The 18,811-nt window shown below is 44.6% G+C and overlaps 1 pseudogene across 1 annotated transcript in view; it reads left to right on the top strand.

The window, feature by feature from the left end:
• LOC308419540 (actin, cytoplasmic 2-like) overlaps positions 1-18,811 on the top strand; it is a 1,056,985-nt pseudogene that overhangs the window by 863,740 nt on the left and 174,434 nt on the right. The gene's annotated exons all lie outside the window — the stretch shown is intronic.

Below are 18,811 nucleotides of genomic sequence, written 5' to 3'. Positions count from 1 at the left end.
ATTCTTAGGAGACAGCAAGCACATATTTTCTTTTAACATTAAAAAAAGAAGAAGAGGAATTGGAGATCTGCCTGTCTCTGTTAAACAGAGATGCTAAGCTAGGTGGGTAGGACTCTGTCCTGAAATTACCATTTCTACCACACCTGGGCCTGGACTCACTGTATCCCAGGCTGACCTTGAACTCAGGAATCTGCCTGCTTCTGTGTCTTACTGACAAGCTAGCTCGTTGTGTAGCTGCCTCTGTTCCTTTAGATTAGTGGAGCCTCTTATATATAATTCACATTGCATCCTTATTTTTTGCATAGTTGAGAAATGATATATTTTCATACTCATGGTCTTAGAGTTCTTTTCCACAGCCCTAAGGGTTGTCCTGAAGGTCCCAGTATTTACTGTTTTGCTGAGACATTAACCACACCTCACCTACTGGACTGATGCAGTTAATGATATCTGGTGTCATTAACATTAACAGGAAGTCTTGTACAAAGCTCAAGTCTAAGTGGATCAAGGATCTCCACATAAAACCAGATACGCTGAATTTAATAGAAGAGAAAGTGGAGAAGAGCCTCCAATACTTGGGCACAGAGGAAAACTTCCTGAACAGAACACCAATAGCTTATGCTTTAAGAGCAACAATCAACAAATGGGACCTCATAAAATCACAAAGCTTCTGTAACTCAAAGAGCACTGTCAATAGAACAAAATGGCAACTCACAGATTGGGAAAAGATATTTACCAACCCTACATCTAATAGAGGGCTAATATACAAAGAACGTAAGAAGGTAGACTTCAAAGAACCAAATAATCCTATTAAACGTGGAGCTAAAGAAAGAATTCTCAACCGAGGAATCTCAAATGGCTGAGAGGCACTTAAAGAAATGTTCAACATCCTTAGTCATCAGGGAAATACAAATCAAAACAACCCTTGAGATTCCACCTCACACCATTCAGAATGGCTAAGATCAAAAGCTCAGGTGACAGCAGATGCTGGCAAGTCCCATTGCTGGTGGCACTGCAAGCTGGTAAAACCACTTTGGAAATCAGCCTGGTGGTTCTTGAGAAAATTGGAAATAGTTCTATCTGAGGACTCAACAATATCACTCCTGGGCATATACCCAAAAGATGCTCCAACATATAACAAGGACACATGCTCCACAATGTTCATTGCAGCCTTATTTAATAGCCAGAAGCTGGAAACAACACAGATGTCCCTCAACAGAAGAATGAATACAGAAAATGTGGTACATATACACAATGGAGTACAATGCAACGATTAAAAACATTGACTTCATGAAATTCACAGGCAAATAGATGGAACTAGAAAATATCCTCAGTGAGGGAACCCAGATACAAAAGAACACACAGTAATATCACTAATAAGTGAATATTAGCCCCAAAGTCCACAATGCCCTTAATACAATCCACAGAAAGAAGGACCGGGGTGTGGATGTGTGGATGCTTCAGTCCTGCATTGAGGGGCGAACAGGATGATTGTGGGAGGGAAAGGGGGACCAGAGAGGAAGAAAGGAGGGGGAGAAAATAAGGGTGGCTGCATCAGGATCTGGAGGAGATGTGAGAAAGGTACAGAGGGCCAGGGAATCAAACAAAAATATGGAGTAGCAAGAATGAGGAGCTGGGGACAACCGCTGGAGGCTCCCAGGACCCAATGGGGATGACTTTAGCTGAAATGTGCAGAGAAGGGGGAGATAGATCCTGTAGAGACCACCTCCAGAAGAGAGGCACAACCCCTGCTTGAGGGATGGGGACACCCACTCATCTCAAAGTTTTTAACCCAGAAATGTTCCTGCCCAAAGGAAGAGCAGGGGCAAAAAATGGAACAGAGACCGAAGGAAGGGTCAACCAAGGACTGTACCACCTGGGGATCCATCATGTCTGCAGACACCAAACCCAACACTGTTGCTGTGGTCAAGAGGTGCTTGCCAATAGGAACCTAGTGTGGTGGTTCCTGAGAAGTCCGGCCAGCAACTGACCAATGCAGACGTGGATCCTTGAAGCCAACCATCAGATGGAGCTCAGGGAACCTGGTGGGGGAACTGGCAGAAGGTCTGGAGGAGCAGAGGGGGATTGCAACCCCATTGGAAGAACAACATAGGCTAGCCTGACCACCCAGCTCTCCCAGAGTCTAGACCACCAACCAAGGAGTGTACCTGGAGGGACCCATGGCTCCAGATACATGTGTAGCAGAGGATGACCTTGCCTGACAGCAGTGGGAGGAGAGGCCCTCAGTCCAGGGGAAGCTTGATGCCCCAGCATAGGGGGGTCCTGGGGGGGCAGGAGAGGTTGGGTAGGTAGGGAACACTTTCATACAAGCAAAGGGGAGTGGGGAGGGCAGATGTGGGATGAGGTAGTGGTGGAGGGGTAACCCGGAAGTGGGATATCATGTGAGATGTAAACGAATGGAATGATTAATAATAATAATAATAATAATAATAAATAATAATAAAAATTAGCAGGAAGAACACTCCTCTGAGGAACGAGAGAATATATGTAATATTATACAAACAAGCCTCATGCCCATAGCAGCCACCAACACTTGTGGAGGCCCATTGCCTACTCATCCTGTCCTAGGGGCAGAAATCATGTCATTCTGTCCCCACCAAGACCACATTAGACTCAACAGACTTCAACATTCTTGTTTGTAAGATGGAGAAATAATACTTGCATAAGTAACACATACATCAAAAAAAGCAACAGGCTCATTCTGGGAATTAAACAAGTTTTGATGTATCCACTTGATTCTCTGGTATATTTTGTGGGGTTTGGTGGTTTGGTAGGGGTTTGTGTATTTCTGATCACGTATGTATATATACATATATACATACACATATATTTTATATAATTACAATTTTATATACTATACTTATTACATAATTATATACACCAATACTTGTTTATTAGTATATTAACTTTTTTAATATTTGTTTTATTTATGAGTACACTATAGCTGTCTTCAGACACCAGAAGTGGGCATCAGATTCCATTACAGGTGGTTGTGAGACACCATGTGGTTGCTAGGATTTGAACTCAGGACCTCTGCAAGAACAGCCAGTGCTCTTAACTGCTGAGCCATCTCTCCAGCCCATATTAACACGTTTGATGTTATATTTAAGTATAATTTATATAGTCTGTCCTTTGTGAATTGTCTGTTTTATTGCCCATCTACCAACTTTGGCTTGTTTTTCTTTAACTCTTTTCTAAGTACCCTTTGAGTAGTAGCAGTAAGTGTCTCTCACATATATTAGTAATTGTATTCCTGGTTTTCATTTGTCTTTCATTTTAGCAATCTCAAGGCTTTAGTTATTTTGATTATTTGATTTCAATAGCTTAGTCCCACTTACTTAAAAAATGTTCTGCATGACTGTGACAGTTTCTTCCAGCATTTTTTACATCATTGTGTCTAAATTTTTTCCAAATTACATTTTACCTTTTGTTTTTGTTTTTTTTACTAATTTTATTAGATATGTTTTATTTACATTTCAAATGTTATCTCCTTTCTCAGATTCTCCTCCATATCCCCTATCCCATCACCCCTCCCCTGCTTCTATGAGGATGTTCATCCACACACCCATCCCCTTTTGCCTTCCATTCCTGACATTCCCCTACACTGCAGCATCAAGCTTTGGCAGGACCAAGGGCTTCTCCTCCCACTGATGCACAACAAGGCCATCCTCTGCTACGTGTGCAGCTGGAGCCATGGGTCCGTCCATGTGCACTCTTTGGATAGTGGTTTAATATCTGGGAGCTCTGGTTGGTTGGTATTGCTGTTCTTATGTTGTAAACCCCTTCAGCTCCTTCAATTCTTTCTCTAACTCCTCCATTAAGGACCCCGTTCTCAGGTCTATGGTTGGCTGTGAGCATTCACCTCTGTATTTGTCAGGCTCTGGCAGAGCCTCTCAGGAGACAGCTATATCCAGCTCCTGTCAGCATGCTCTTCTTGACATCAGCAATATTGAAATCACATTTTAAAAGAGCGCTTTTGTAAATAACTTTTATATATCTCTCAGTGCATGAGTGTTTGTGCATTTACAGGTTGATATAATGTCATGCCAATTAACTCTTTTCGTGTATGATGTTCTATGCCTTGGTTTATCTTTTTCATTTATCAGCATGATAATTTTTCTATATATACAAATTCATATCTATTCCTTATAATGTTTGCATAATGTGTTTTGTCATAATTTGTAGACAGTCTGCCTATGCAGTTTTAGTATGACATCATATCTTGCTTTATAGACGAGGAAACATCTAGTTACTGGGTAATTTACATGGTGGTGAAGACACTGGTGTCAAACTGTTCTTCAAAAAGGTCAGAGCAGTTTAATTATGCCAATAGTGTATGAGAACAGAGTACCATGTTTTCCAAGGTTTTGTGTCTTTTGGATCTTTGATAATCTCATATGGTACATGAACAGTATATCTCATTCACTTTTGTGATGGTTAGTGAGCTAGAATCTCTCTTCATACATAAATTCATTGACTCAGGCAAACAGGTCTAGAGTTTAGTTTGCTTTCTGTTGCTTCAACAGCATGACAAAGAGCAACCCCGAGGAGGAAAGGACCTACTTCATCTTACAGACTCATCTTACAACTCCCAGGGCACAGTCCGACACAGGAGAGTCAAGACAGGAACTCAGGACAGGAACCGGGAGGCAAGAACTCAAGCAACAAAGACCATGGAGTAGTTGCCACACACTGGCTTGCTCCTTTGACTTGCTCGGCCTTCTTTCTTCTACACCCCAGGACCACCTACCCAGAGATGGCCCCGCCCATGGTGGGCTGGCTCTTTCCACATCAACCATTTATCAAGAAAATGCCCACAGATTTGCCTACAGTTCCCTCTTCCCATAGGACTCTTGTGTCAAGTTAACGAAAAAGCCCAACCAACATAACCAGGATTAGACAAGCCAACTAAACTGAACTGACACTTGGAAGGCGGAATTAGGAAACAAAAAGCAGGTGGTTTCTCCGGGAACCAGGGCTTCATGTATGAAACCAGTGATCATCTGAGAAAGAGGGCAGGTTTCGGGGAGGCGAAACACAAAAGGACGGGCTGGCCTGGAGAAACGAGGGCAGTGGTTAAGGTACATCAGAGGCAAGGGTAACCATTCTCATTGCTGAGCTTTGACGAGACCTGAGAACTGGCCACCAATAGAAAATGGCGGAGGAAGAACACTGCCCGTGTGGCGTGCTTATTACACTCCTGCACACAGACACCCAATGCGCTTCAGGTGCGGTGCCACAAAGGAGACTGGCTTCTAGATCCCTGCTGGATACCTATTGGGCATCCAAACACGCTGCTGCTGTGCGTGGAGCTGCTTTGAGTGGAGCAGAGGCTGAGCATTCTGGGAGATCGTGAAGAGCTTCCTCAGCGGACGAGGCAGAGACTGGCATCCAGTTCTTGACTGGTGAGCTCAGGAGCCCCAGGGCTTCATAAAGTCATATTGTGGGTAGGAAAATAAAAATAAGAAAAACTTTGGGAGTATCCTCATCCACCAAGAGAGTACAAAAATGACTTCTGAGTCTCAAACCAGACGCCTGCTCTCACTGTGTTGACTCTTCTGGTATTTAAGTCTAAGGATCCCAAGCCGCGAAGCTGAGAACATTCTCAGTTTTCTCTTATTTACTTCCTGGGGACTCAGGCACTGACCTTTCCCTTGCATATTCGAATGGGTGAATAGTCTCTTCTCCGATTTCGTTAACAGAGGTCAAGCACTCAACACTTTGTGCTTTAGATACTTCAAGAACTCCTCCTTCTAAGATAAGAGAAGCCCTGAGAATTAATCCTCTTGAGTGAGAGAGATTAGGAAATACTCTTTCTTGCTGACTCCAAGCCAGAGTAACAGGCAGAGAGAATATTCCAGGGCTACTTAATACAATCAAGCAGGGTGCCCACTCCTTTCTTTGAGCAGACCTTAACTTGCTGTTCTTTTTATCACCAAGTAGCATGTTAATGTGTCCTTGCTGCTTAGCTTTCATTCATTTGAACAATAATTTCCTTATTTATTTTGTGTGCAGCACATGTGTATGTGTGTGTTCATGCATGTGTGTATACAGCTGCCTGTGCATATGTGTGTGGAAGCCAGAGGTTGGCAGCAACTGTCTTCTTCCGTTGCACTCCGCCTTATCAGGAGGGGAGGAGGGTGCGAATCTCTCACTGAACCTAGAACTCATTTGTCCTCTCAGTTGGCAGGGCAGGGAGCTGTCTCCGCCTCCCTGTGCTGGGATTGTGGTGTGTGCTGCTGTAGGGAGGTTTATTTACATGGATGCTGGAGGTCTAAACTGGGGTCCTCCTGCTTGCTTGGCAAGTGCTTTACCAGCTAAGCCACTTCCCAGCTGTGCTACCTTTGTTTTTAACGGTTTGTTTGCCACTCCATTAATGCCAACGTGCACTGGTTCTGGATGTTTTTGTTGCAGCTGACAGAGATTCCCACCCTCCGGTTGTTTTATGTGAGACAACATGTTAGCTACTTACATTTGAATAATGCAGGGGTAGAACCTAGCACAAGCATGGCTTCCTTTAGCACTCATCGGGATGCCGCTTTGTTCTTCTGATTTGCTCTAAATTCCTCTTCATTTGATCTCTTCTAATGATGTGCTCGGAGCAAAACAGTGCAACGTCTCATCTCTGCATCCACTCAAGCATCTAAAGGGAACAAACGTGTCCCCTCCTCTTCTTCTCCCCTCCCCCTCTTCTCCTCCTCTTCCCCCTCTCCTTCTCCTCCTTCCCCTCTTCTCTCCCTCTTCTCTTCCTTTTCCCCTCTCCTTCTCCTCCTCTTCTTCTTCCTCCTCTTCCTCTCTCCTCCTCCCCCTCCTCCTCTTCCTCCTTCCTGTGTTGTAAATCTGTGAACTAATGACTGTGGCCATGCTTGAGTAAAAAGCCCTATGGAGTCAAGAGTCCATGACTCACTGAAGAATGACACCCTGGGCTCAAATAGTGTTTTATCCTGCAGAAGTCCAGCATGCTGGGGTCTACCATCTACCATGATGGAGGTGCCCCGGTGAGCTCCCAGTCCCAATTAAGAGCACATTAGGGGAATTCCATGGAGTGGCAGGTGACCTCTGTCTTAATCTGTTGGCTCTATCTCTAGAGATATTCCAGAACCATTGCTGTTGTGTGGGTGGCTGGAAGCTGTTGCTATGGAAGTCTGCAAACTTCTGTGGACCAACTGTCCTTGCCATAAGCCAAGGGTCAGGACCTGGACTTGACCGGATTTGCCCAGTTCTTGGAAGCAGAGATGTAGGGCTAGTCTCCTGAGCTGCCCATCTGAAGCCTGTCACGGAGTCAGCAAGTCTCAGCAGTAGTTTTCAGAGCAGAGATAGCCAATACAGATGTGAAAGCCACAGATGGGCCAAGAGATAAAAGCTTCAAAGATAAATTTAAACGATTCTAACAGCCATTTCTAAAGTAAAAAAGGAACAGGGGTCTTGTGTGTTTTCACATGTGCATTTGGGAGGCTGAAGCAGGGGGATTATGAATTCAAGACAAATGAAGGCTACACAGCAAGATGTGTGTGTGTGTGTGAGAGAGAGAGAGAGAGAAAGAGAGAGAGAGAGAGAGAGAGAGAGAGAGAGAGAGTTTTAACCAATTAAATACGGTATTATTATTTTAACATGTAATCAACATTTCTGAGACATTTTACATTCTTTTACTCCCACAGAGACATCGAACCCTATCATCTTAACTGAGCTTTCAAACCGCAATACACCAGAGGGTGGGGTGAGACACACTTTGAGAAACTGTCCTCAAGACACCTTTACTCCTTCGTGCTTCCAAATCCACCTTTGGAGTGGTCAGAGGAGGGTCTGATGACAGGTTTGAGCTGTCAGGAATGAAGGCTGGATGGGCACTGGGTGGAGCCATGGCGATACTGATGCTGCCGTCACTGCTACACTGCTGCCCTCTGCTGGTCAAAATATATCACAACCATCTAAGCAAAAAGGAAGCTGGGCGTTCGGGATTCCTTGATGTTCCTGGCAGCCTTCTTTCACAGGCTCTTGTAGTGACTTTCTTTTTGGAATTTTGATGCATCACAGAGCCTGGGAAATCTTCATGGAGTTATTGTGGATCATCTTACCCATGTCCATCAGCCCCTCCCCTACCCGTGTGTAACATCAGACTCTCTATCCTTAAAAACGACCGTTCACGTCAGTCAGCGGTGGCTGCAAGTATTCCTGTTTCTGTTTCTTCATATTTTCTACTTCTTCTAAAGAACACAAATGGAGCAGATTCTTTTACATCCTAAGCCTTACTTCCTTCAGCCATTAATCCTGCCTCCATGGTTTGTAAAGACACTGCTTGGTATATTTGAAGAACATCGTAATGTTATTATAGAACAAATCTCAAAAGTTTTGTTAATTTTATATGCCAGCAAACAATGACTCATTATTTGCTGGCATATAAAAATTAAAACTTATGTTCTTTTTTTTTATAAGTCTGGTTCAAAATTTCCCCCTTTGAGTTGTATCCTAAACTACATGTGCATGAAAGATTTGATAACTGGGATTTCCCCCCAAAACAGAACAGGAGGACAGAAATAGATAGTGACAAGATGAAGAAATATTTGCCACAATCTAGTCATTGCTGAAACTGAGGGATAGATGTGGGGGACCATTGTGCTAGTTTGTCTCTTTGAAGTATATTTCAAATTAACCCCCCCAACAGTCAAAAAGCAACAAAAATAGCATATTCTTCCGGACACTCTATGCAGTAAATAGTGTGGGTACCACATGCTGCCCTGCCAGTGTCCACGTGTGTTCTAACTTCCTCCTGTCAGGGCAGGTTATAACTATCTCCTTAAGAGACAAACTCAAAGTTAAAGGACAGAAAGGGCAGCGTCTGAAAAGCAGAAACAGCAGATTGCTGCAGATCTGAGGCCAGCCTGTTCTACATCGTGAAAGAATTGTCAGGGCAGGAGAAATGGCTCAGAGGCTAAGACACTAAGAGAACTTATCACTCTTGCATAGGACTCATATTCAAATCCCAGCACCCACCATAGGGTGACTTACAACCGTTCATAACTCCAGCTGCAGGGTGTCTAACAGACATGGCGCACATACATATACATGCAGGCAAAGCATCCATGACATAAAACATGATGGATACACCTTTAAAATTAAAAATGAATAATTGAATACATGCACTTACAGAAAATAATTAGAAATATTATTTAGCTAGACATTCTAAGGAAGTTTTGAAGTTCTTTGAGAGACATGGACATCAAAGGTTAGTTAATCCTTTCAAACAGCTCCTGATTTCTCCTGCCACGCCGAGAATATAATAACTTTTCTCTTTTAGAAATGATCATCACCCCCACCCCACCCCCACCATCACCGTCATTCCTTTGAGCGTTTTGCATGGGCACCAGACATCAGAACATCAGATCCTCTGGAGCTGGAGCTACAGACGGTTGTCATCTGCCATGCTGATGCTAGAAATGGAATCCTGCTCTTAATGACTGAGCTGCCCCTCCAGCCCCCTCATAGTTTTCCTGATACTTCCATGTTTTTCTACATTAGCTCTAGTTCTACGAATCCTGTGCATAACAATAATCTTCCAGTGTCAACATTCGCTTCTTTATTTGTGTGACCCTAATGTTTTGATCACTTAACTCGATTTTTCCTTGCAGTGTGTCGGTGGCTAAGAAGAACCCCTTCACTGGAGTGTCAGATGGAGCGTACTGAATGGGAGGAAATAACACACAGTTTCAAGGTATTTACCCTCAAGTGCCTTTTCCACTTGGAGAGGTTTAATTCTGTGAGGAGCCAGCCCTTCCTAAGCTGGCAGGAAGTGGTGTGAGAGACACACTTCAGTTCTCCAGCTCCTCTTATCTCCGATTTGCTGAGGGGTCGTCACATTGGCTCTTTTTCAGTTGATTGAGTCGATCCACAGTGTAACTGTGTTGCTTCAAATCCCACAAAAAGACTGGTCGTGCCTGGAATCCAAAACCCTGGCCATGAAGCCGGCGCTAATCACTTACCAGACTCGAGAGCTTCAGATAACAGCCTAATCTTACAAAAGCACAAGTCTCCTACTTTATTACCAGAAATGATGGGCCGATGACGTCGGTGCCAGGATCGCCGTGCAGACCGTGGCTAGTGTCAGCGGCTCAGAGCCACAGTGTCAACACGCTCATCTTTAGACTCCTCACAGCCACCTCCTTAATCCTTTGTAAAAGACTCGCTACAGAACACTTGCAGAGAGACACTCAAGTCAAGTGACTTAGGATTCATTTGGTAAACACTGCAACTAACCACTTTGAGAAGTGCCCGTGTATATGATAGCCCTGCAATACTAGCATTAAAAAAAAAAGATTTATTGTGTATGTGTGTATGTATTCTGTTATGTCTTCAGACACACCAGAAGAGGGCATCAGATCTCATTACAGATGGTTGTGAGCCACCATGTGGTTGCTGGGATTTGAACTCAGGACCTCTGGAAGAGCAGTCAGTGCTCTAATCACTGATACATCTCTCCAGCCCCTAGTAGCTTGTTTTTAAACACCTTTTCTGAACCAGATATGTGATTTGTAGGTTTTCACTAATTCTTCCAATATGTCAGTGGAAGCATTTGCATTACCACCACCACCACCATTATCACCACCACCACCATCACCATCACCACCACCACCATCACCACTACCACCACCCCATCATCACCACCATCACCACCACCACCATCATCATGACCGTCACCACCACCATCATCACCATTATTAATGGGAAAGGAATTATTTATAGAGATAGACAGACTAATCCCAGACACAAGCAAAGGAATTGCAGAAAGAATATTTCTAGCTGCAGGTCTGATTGTAATGGCCATAGAGCTGGAAATTATTATGCCTGGGTCCCTTCCTTTTATTTTTTTCCCATGCCTTTGTGCCTCAGAGGCCACAAGCATCTCGGTGTTTCTTCTCCATCCAATGAGATCCGTCCCACCCTTCAAGGAGCTTCAGCCCACCATGCACACGTTCTATTCACTTTCATTCATAAGCTAATTGTTTAAAACCTAGCTGGGAGAGAGGGGGACCCACTGGTAAGTCTCCTTGAGCAAAGGCTCTTTCACCCACCCTGACCAGCCTGAGTTCTATCCTCAGAACCCAAGGGTGGATGGCAAAAGCTGACTTTCACCAGGTGGCCCTCTGACCTACACATGGACGACACACGCCACCCCCACTAAACTTTCAAGATTTAAAAAGTGTTTTCACGAGGAAAGCACTAGCCTGGGTGCGGGTGTATCAGTGAACTCGAGAGACGGGAGCCAGAGCCTTCATGGAACTTAGATGCAGGTGGCACTATACAGTTAAAAAAATAATGCTGCAGGACATTAGGAGATGACAGCTGTCATGGGAAAACAAGTGCCAGGGCAGGGCTAGTGAGAATATTAGAGTGGTCCAGACAGGCCTCCCTGAGAACGAAGGTTTGGGGTGAGGCTTTAAGAAGGTGGCAGTGGCAGAAGGGGCTGGCTCAGTAGTTAAAAGCACTGGCTGCTCTTCCAGAGGATGGTCATTAGATTTCCAGCACCTACCTGGCTGCTAACAGTTCTGAGAAATCTATCATCTCCTTCTGGCCTCTGTGGGTATTTCATGCACACAGCGAAGAAACATACAAGCAAGCAAAACGCTCTTATACACATAAAATTTTATATGAAAAAAAAAAAAAAAAAAAGCCAAAAGGGGTGAAGCAGTGAGTCCCTTGGGTGATGCTGGGTGGAGGAAGAGGGAGGGATAGTAGTATTGGGAGGATAAACATCCCTGCCCAGGCTGTCTGATTCGTCTATACTTCTCTCTGTCTTCTCAAAAAGACCCAGGCCTCTTTAAAATCAGGGGGATTTGGCATCTTTTTGGCATCCTCTTCTGTGTGACAACCTAAGAGATGCTCTGCAAGTGCTTGGCAGTTGTTGGTTTATTGATTATGGCATATCAGCAACCCAATGCCTTTGGTTGTAGAATTATTATGAAGCCTTATGGTTATCCTGTCCCAACACCAACACACAAGGTTTCTTTTTTTTTGAAGCCACTTTCCCTTCAGGGGCCATAAAGTAAACACACAGGGAGCAACACTGCCACCTTCTGGGAGGTCAGTGCCAGTAGCTTTTGGCTAAATTCCCGTACAGGCTTAGACTGTCAATATTGTATTTATTTGGTCACCCACCCCCTGCTTAGATTTTCATTTGGGTACAAAATTTCCTTATAAAAACAATCGAAGGAAGAGAGATATCGCAGGAAAAAGGAAATGCTTCAGATATGAAATATAATAAAACCAGCAGATGCACAGAACAGTGAGCTGGGTAGCAGTTCCTCTGAAAACCTGTTCTGATATGTTTGTTTTTGGTTTTGCTCAAATAGGTGAGGGATGGTTAACCCTGGTAAACCTGCGCCACAGTTAGGGTGGCTCACACACTCAATGGAGAGCTCCAGGATCAGTGAGAGGCCCTATATCGAAACATAAAATAGACAATGATCAAGAAAAATATCACATATTAACCTCTGGCCCCCACATGCACGTGCATAGGCACCCCACCAGCACCACCACCAAGGGGATCCAGGCAACTGTGTTGCTTAGCAACTAGAAATGTGTCTGGTAAGAGGAACCCGAACATAGACTTGTTGAAGGAGCTGGGGCAGATGCATTGGAGTCTGACCTTCACTAACCAACAACTGTAGGTATGCTTTAAAAGCTCACTGGGCTTTTCCTTCTCCTATAACACAAGGTTGAATCATACCTGCCTTGCGGTTATTATTTTAAGAGTGGTATTTCATTTAATGTTTGTTAGAGGGTAGCTTTTCAATAAGTGGTAGCATGGCCAGCAGGATTCTGGGTTGCAAATGACGTCAGAGGGAGCATTTCCCATGCACTTATGAACAGAGGAAATAATTTAGTGTGTGTGGGGGGGTATCCAATAACTACAGAATCAATGTGAAGATTTGAGAAGAAGGCTGGCAAACCGGCAGAAGCTGAATGTTCTGTGAGATTCTCCATAGGAATTCTGGATAAGCCATTGTTCTTGACGCTCGAAGAGCCCCTGCCCTAGGATTTCTGCTGCTGTCAGCCTGAGCTCGAAGTTGGCCTGATTCCTTTGTATTATACCACTCTTTTTCTCCCTTCATCTTTTGTGCATCTAAGCGTTGGCGAGTGTGTGTGTGTGTGTGTGTGTGTGTGTGTGTGTGTGTGTGTGTGTGTGTATGCACACAGTTATGAAGGCTAGAGAAAAAAGGCATCAAGAATCCTGGTCCGTTGCTCTCTACCCTTTCCCCTCCGTGTGACAGGCTCTCTGACTGACTCTGGAGCGAGGCTCAGTCCAGCAAGCCCCAGTGATGGTCTTGTCTGTGTGCATCAGCAGTGCTGGGGGTACGGATGTGAGAGGGACCAGGCTGGCTTTGGAGTGTGGGCTTGGGGGATTTTGGCTCAGGTTTTTCCAATAGAAAACCCTCAAATATGGGGATGGGGACATGATTTCAGATCCCTAGCACACGTGTAAAAGCCAGGTGCGGTGGCACACGTCTGCAGCCCCAGTTCTGGGAGGTGTCCTAGATTGTAGATTACACACAGAAAATGATGGAGTGGCAAGACCCAGAACCCAGGTCTCCATCCATCCAGCATTCTTACAGCATTCCTCCTCACTGGGATCCCATCTGGAGAATGGAGATGAGAGTAGTGGTGTTGCCTAGGACACTAACTCTGCCCTCCCTGCCGAGACAACCATGCTTTGGTTTAGACTCGAGGTATAGCTTTCTGAGGAGAGCCAGCCACCACCAGCTTGATCAGGGAGGCCTCATAGATCAACATGCTTTTCTCCCTGCCACATCTCGTTATGGACCGGTATCTCCACCAGGCTCTGAATGACACAAGGGCACAGGGTAGCTCTCTCCTGGTTCCCTGATCCCTGGAGGGGTGACTAGATAAATGAGCTTGCAAGCAACTGGGGAAAATCAGGTTGTTGTCGATGTTGTTGGCGCTCCTCTTGTTGTTGGAACTCAAGCTCAAGACACCTGTAGGGGCTGCCCAAGGCAGGACGCTTCATCATCCAACTTTCTTCGCCCTCCTGTCTGGCTCCTTACTTCCTTTATGTCTGTGCCATTTACCTGATGTACACTTGACATTCACACTGCTCTGTTCCTCCCACACTAAGCCCAGAACAAGCCCTTCACTCAGCCAGACCTTATTTCCTTGGCCAACCATCCAGAAGAAAATGCACTGATAAGCCATTACACAAGAAACAGAATAAACAGAGAAAGGATTAAAACCCTCTGGCAGAGCTCTCAGCACATCTGCTCCACAGATGCCTATGCTCACGGCCTCTTTTCCCTAGAGCGGAACTTGGAGCCAGCCCCTAGACTTAAGAGAGAACATTTGGAAAAGGAACAATAGGAACGACTCTCTTAATTGGACAATTTTAAGACAGGAATTAAGGACAAGACTGGGTGGAGTAGAACTACTTTAGGCCAAGGGTCATTTAGGGGATTCCTCAAGTTCCACAACGTGGACATCGCCTGTTCTGTCTGCCCAGTGAAGCTTGTGTGACAGCCTTTCAAGGCCTTGTGGCTGGCTTGGGTGTTTCTGTTCCACATGGACAAGAATTTCAGGAGGGCAAGAAACTTTTCCAATTCTGGGAATGCCAAACTCTTATTATTATTATTATTATTATTATTATTATTATTATTATTATTATTATTATTATTATTAACAGGTGCTTACCGTTTGTTGACTTTTTTCTTTAAAAAAAACAAGGTGTAAACTTTATTATGAATTAAAAATGAAGTTCTTAAAAATCTCAACTTGACCAGATATGAAACAATTTAAAAACCGTTAAAGGTGTATTGAGAAAAACCAGGCCTTTCTTTTTTCTTCATAAACATTTGTCATTACCAAAAGAGACATCTTTAGGCAAAAATAATTAAAAGGCAGATAGTGCATGTTAAACTCCTAAGTGCCCACAGCTTAGGGACTTGATGGTCAGATCCAGAGACTTATAGTTCCTAAGAACTAGAGGTCAGTATTTCTCCCGGTGTCATGCCAAAGGCTAATGCATCTCTGAACTCAGAGGCTTGGAGTCTTACTGTTGTATACTGTGGTCACCCACTGGTGCTCCACACTGTCAGCCCCTGTGATCCCTAGCTTCAGGCAGTGTGCGTGGTGGCAGCAGGTAGCTTCCTCTTTCTCCAGTGTATTAATACATCCCCAGGGTGCTGGGACCCTCAGCCCTACAACAGCAAGTGTTGCTGGGGCTGGATTCAGGGGTTTGTCATCCTCAATCGTTAATAGCATTGTGCCTGAGACTCTCTGGAACTGTTCCAGCCACCATGGCCTGCACTTTCTCTTCTCTTTCTACACAGCTTTAAGTCTCTGTCCTCTCGTACCTTTTACTCCCAACCACTCTTTGCTGCCTCAGCTCCCGTTATTAATGTCTCCGTCCTGGCTACTCTCTGGAACCTGCCTCCCATCACAGCTGGCCCTGTCATCCCTGCCTGTCTCCACCGCTGCTTCTGTGATTGGTCTCACTTTTCCTGTCACTCCCTCGCCCTGCTTCACTAAGGATGAAGAACAGAACACTCCAGAGAAGTCCTTCATTAGGTCTAACATGGCAACACCAGAAAGGGAGTGATCATCACCTATGTTTATAGCCACTTGTAGCTAGAGGAGAAATCTCCCATGATGCCCTGGGTGGAAATGGCTGGTGAAGGGGAAAAAATCGCCACTCGCTATTTGAAACAGATGTGTGTGCCGGTAGGAGCCAGGGTTGTGTTTCAGAAGTCAGCAACTGCCACTGTCCTATGGCTGGCTCCTTCAGGGAGTGAAGTATTAAACACCAAAACTGATACAAAAGTAATCGGACAGGCAAGATTATAACAATCCTAATCTCCAACATTTTAGCTTACTTAAAGTAAAAGCAGACATTAAAAAGGGTCATTACCAGAATGCCTTAGCACACATCTGTAACCTCAGCACTGGGAGGCTGAGAAAGAAAGGCCACAAGCTAACAGCCTGCCGGGACCACAAACCAACGTCACAGAACAGAGCCCTGTTTCAGAAAACCAAAAACCAGATGAGGCAGTGGGAAGCAAATATTAAAGGCTATATCTCAAGATGACTTAAGAGGCTTTAACGCTGTTCTGATGATGTGCAGCTTCTGCCCAGTGCCATCTTATCTGCTCAGCAAAAACAGCTAAAAAGAGCTGAGCAAATGGCAGGTGGCACGTTCTCTGAGCCCAGCACTGTGCTGATCACGCCATCTCTTCCCCTCCCTCATGAGCCCCCCCTTTTAGGTGTTATCTTTATCCATCTATTCCTATAGATAACACATGACCCAAACGTCAGCAAACTTCTATTTCAGTGCTTACAAACAACCCTCCCTTTGCCTTTCTTGCTGTAGGTAGGTGTGTGAATGTGGTTGGTTCAAGCATGTGTGTATGGGTGCCCACACGGGTCGGGGAGGATGCTGAGTGCTCTATCTCATTACTCTCTGCCTTACTTCATTCACACAAGATTTCTCGCTGAACCTGGAGTTAAACTGGTCACCAGCAATCTTCAATGATTTTTCCAGTCTCCACTACCCAATCAACCATGCCATTCATTCATTCATTCATTCATTCACTTTACAGCACAATTGAAGCCCCCTTCCTCCTCTCTTCCAATCCCACCCGTACACCTTCCCCCATTCTCCCATTCTTTCTTTCTCAGAGAAGGGGAGGCCCCTATAGGCACCAACCAGCCCCGGTACGGCAAGTCTCAGCAGAACTAAGTGCATCCTCTCCCACTGAGGCTAGACAAGGCAGCTCAGCTATGGGAAAGGGATCCAAAGGCAGGCAACAGGGTCACTCTAACTGTTAGGAAGGCCACAAGAACAAGCTGTACATCTGCCATGTATGTGCTGGGGGCTAGGTCTCGCCCACGCATGCTCTTTGGTTGGTGGTTCCGTCTCTGTGAGGCCCCAATCCCATCCACGGATCTTTGTACTGGGTTTCACTCTCCCCAGTCATATAAAATAGCTCACCTCATAATTAGTTTTTGAGATACAAAAGTCACCTCTTAAAGGAGAAGAGTGGGGTTGGTGGAGGTCAGCGGTTTTAGCCTGCTGAGTCGCAGGAAGCTAGTGAGAGACGAAGGATATAAACTAAAACCCCAAATTAGTAATTTTAAAAGTCCATCAAAATCAGGTAAAGCTACAGAGCTATATGGCCACCGGGACTAGGACAGCCATCTGGAGACAAGAGATTCCAGGCAGAATCTTGATAAAGGCAGAGCCTAAAGAAAAGAAACGCTAAGGACCTCTTCATGGGTCACATCTGCCAGAAATACCAGTTTAGACTTTTATATGAGAGATTAATTCCTGGGTCATTCCTCTGGGAAGCTCTCCTGTAACAGCTGTGACTCTATGTAAGCGGAATTTGCATAGTCCGTTCTTCTTTGGTGGAAGAATGTCAGCAGCTATGGGGGACAAACATGGTTTTCATAATGAATAGTGGCAATGGTAACGACACCATAGAGGTATTTTAATAGCACCAGAGGCGAGGATGAGAGTAAGAAGATCCACAATGGGAAGGAAAATCAGCTATGACTACCCTGACTGTTGGGAGCATGTAAGAGTTTCATCTCTCCATTGCTATACAACAAACTGTCCGGAAAAGCTTAGTGGAGAAAACAGCAAAGATATTCATTTTGTTCATAAATATGACAATTGAAAGGGAGGGGGCTGGAGAGGATGGCTCAGTGGTTAAGAGCACTGACTGTTCTTCCAGTGGTCCTGAGTTCAAATCCCAGCAACTACATGGTGGCTCAGAACCATTTGTAATGAGATCTGACGCTTTCTTCTGGTATGTCCAAAGACAGTTACAGTGTACTTATAATAAATAAAAAATGAATAAATAAGTAGATAATTTTTTAAAGGTTTTATCATTTTTTTTTAAAAAGAAAGGGCCTAGGAAGGGGTTATGAAGAAAGAAGAGGAGAGGAGGAGGAAGAATTAAAAGGGAGAGGAAAGAGGTGGAATAGAAGGGAGGGGGAAGGCAGGGGGTAGGAGGAGAGAAGAGAGGAGAGTGATGGATGAGAGAAAGATGAGGGCAGAGAGAAGGAAGAGCAGGAAGAAAAGGAGGAGAAACAGAAGGAAGAGGAGGAAAAGAGGGGAGAGGGAGGGTAGAAGGAAAGGGGGAGAAAGGAAAGGAAAAGAAAGAGAAAGATGTGATGAGAGAAAGATGAAGAAAGAGAGGAAGAGGAGTAGCAGGAGAAGGAGGGGAAGAGGGCTTCTGTCTCTAGCCTGAGAGTCACCCAATATCACATCTGCTGCATTCTATTTATTAGAAAAACACTTGCCTAAGGGTGGTCCGTATTCAAGAGAGGGTGAAATCGAGTTTACAGTTTTATTTGAAAAGTGTCAAACTTTGGACTTGGCTTAAATACACTACAGTGAGAGTTATTCCATCAAAGCTTATCAGAAGTAACTTAACACACAATAAATGGAGAAGGACGTTGGCCAGTATTTGACCATATGCCTACATATGGCTGTACAGAACCTGGAAAAGGTAGCTGCTATTCTGAATACCTAACTGTCCAGCTGAACAATCTCTTCATATATGAAAGGGAAAAATAAGAGCTGAAGATGTAACTTAGTTGGTAGAATGCTTGCCTGGTAAACTAGAAACCCGGAGTTCCATCCCCAGCACCCAGAAACACACAAAATGGTGGCAAGTACCTGTAATCCCAGCCTCAGGAGAGGAAGGCAGGAGAACTATAAATTCAAGGTCATTCTAAACTCTATATTGAGTTTGAAACTGCCTGGGTCACATGAGACACTCTCTCA

The sequence above is a fragment of the Micromys minutus genome (assembly GCF_963924665.1).
Source record: "Micromys minutus genome assembly, chromosome: 1".
Classification (NCBI taxonomy): domain Eukaryota; kingdom Metazoa; phylum Chordata; class Mammalia; order Rodentia; family Muridae; genus Micromys; species Micromys minutus.
The sequence above is the reverse complement of the archived record's forward strand: the minus strand, read 5'-3'. Positions and strand labels throughout refer to the sequence as shown.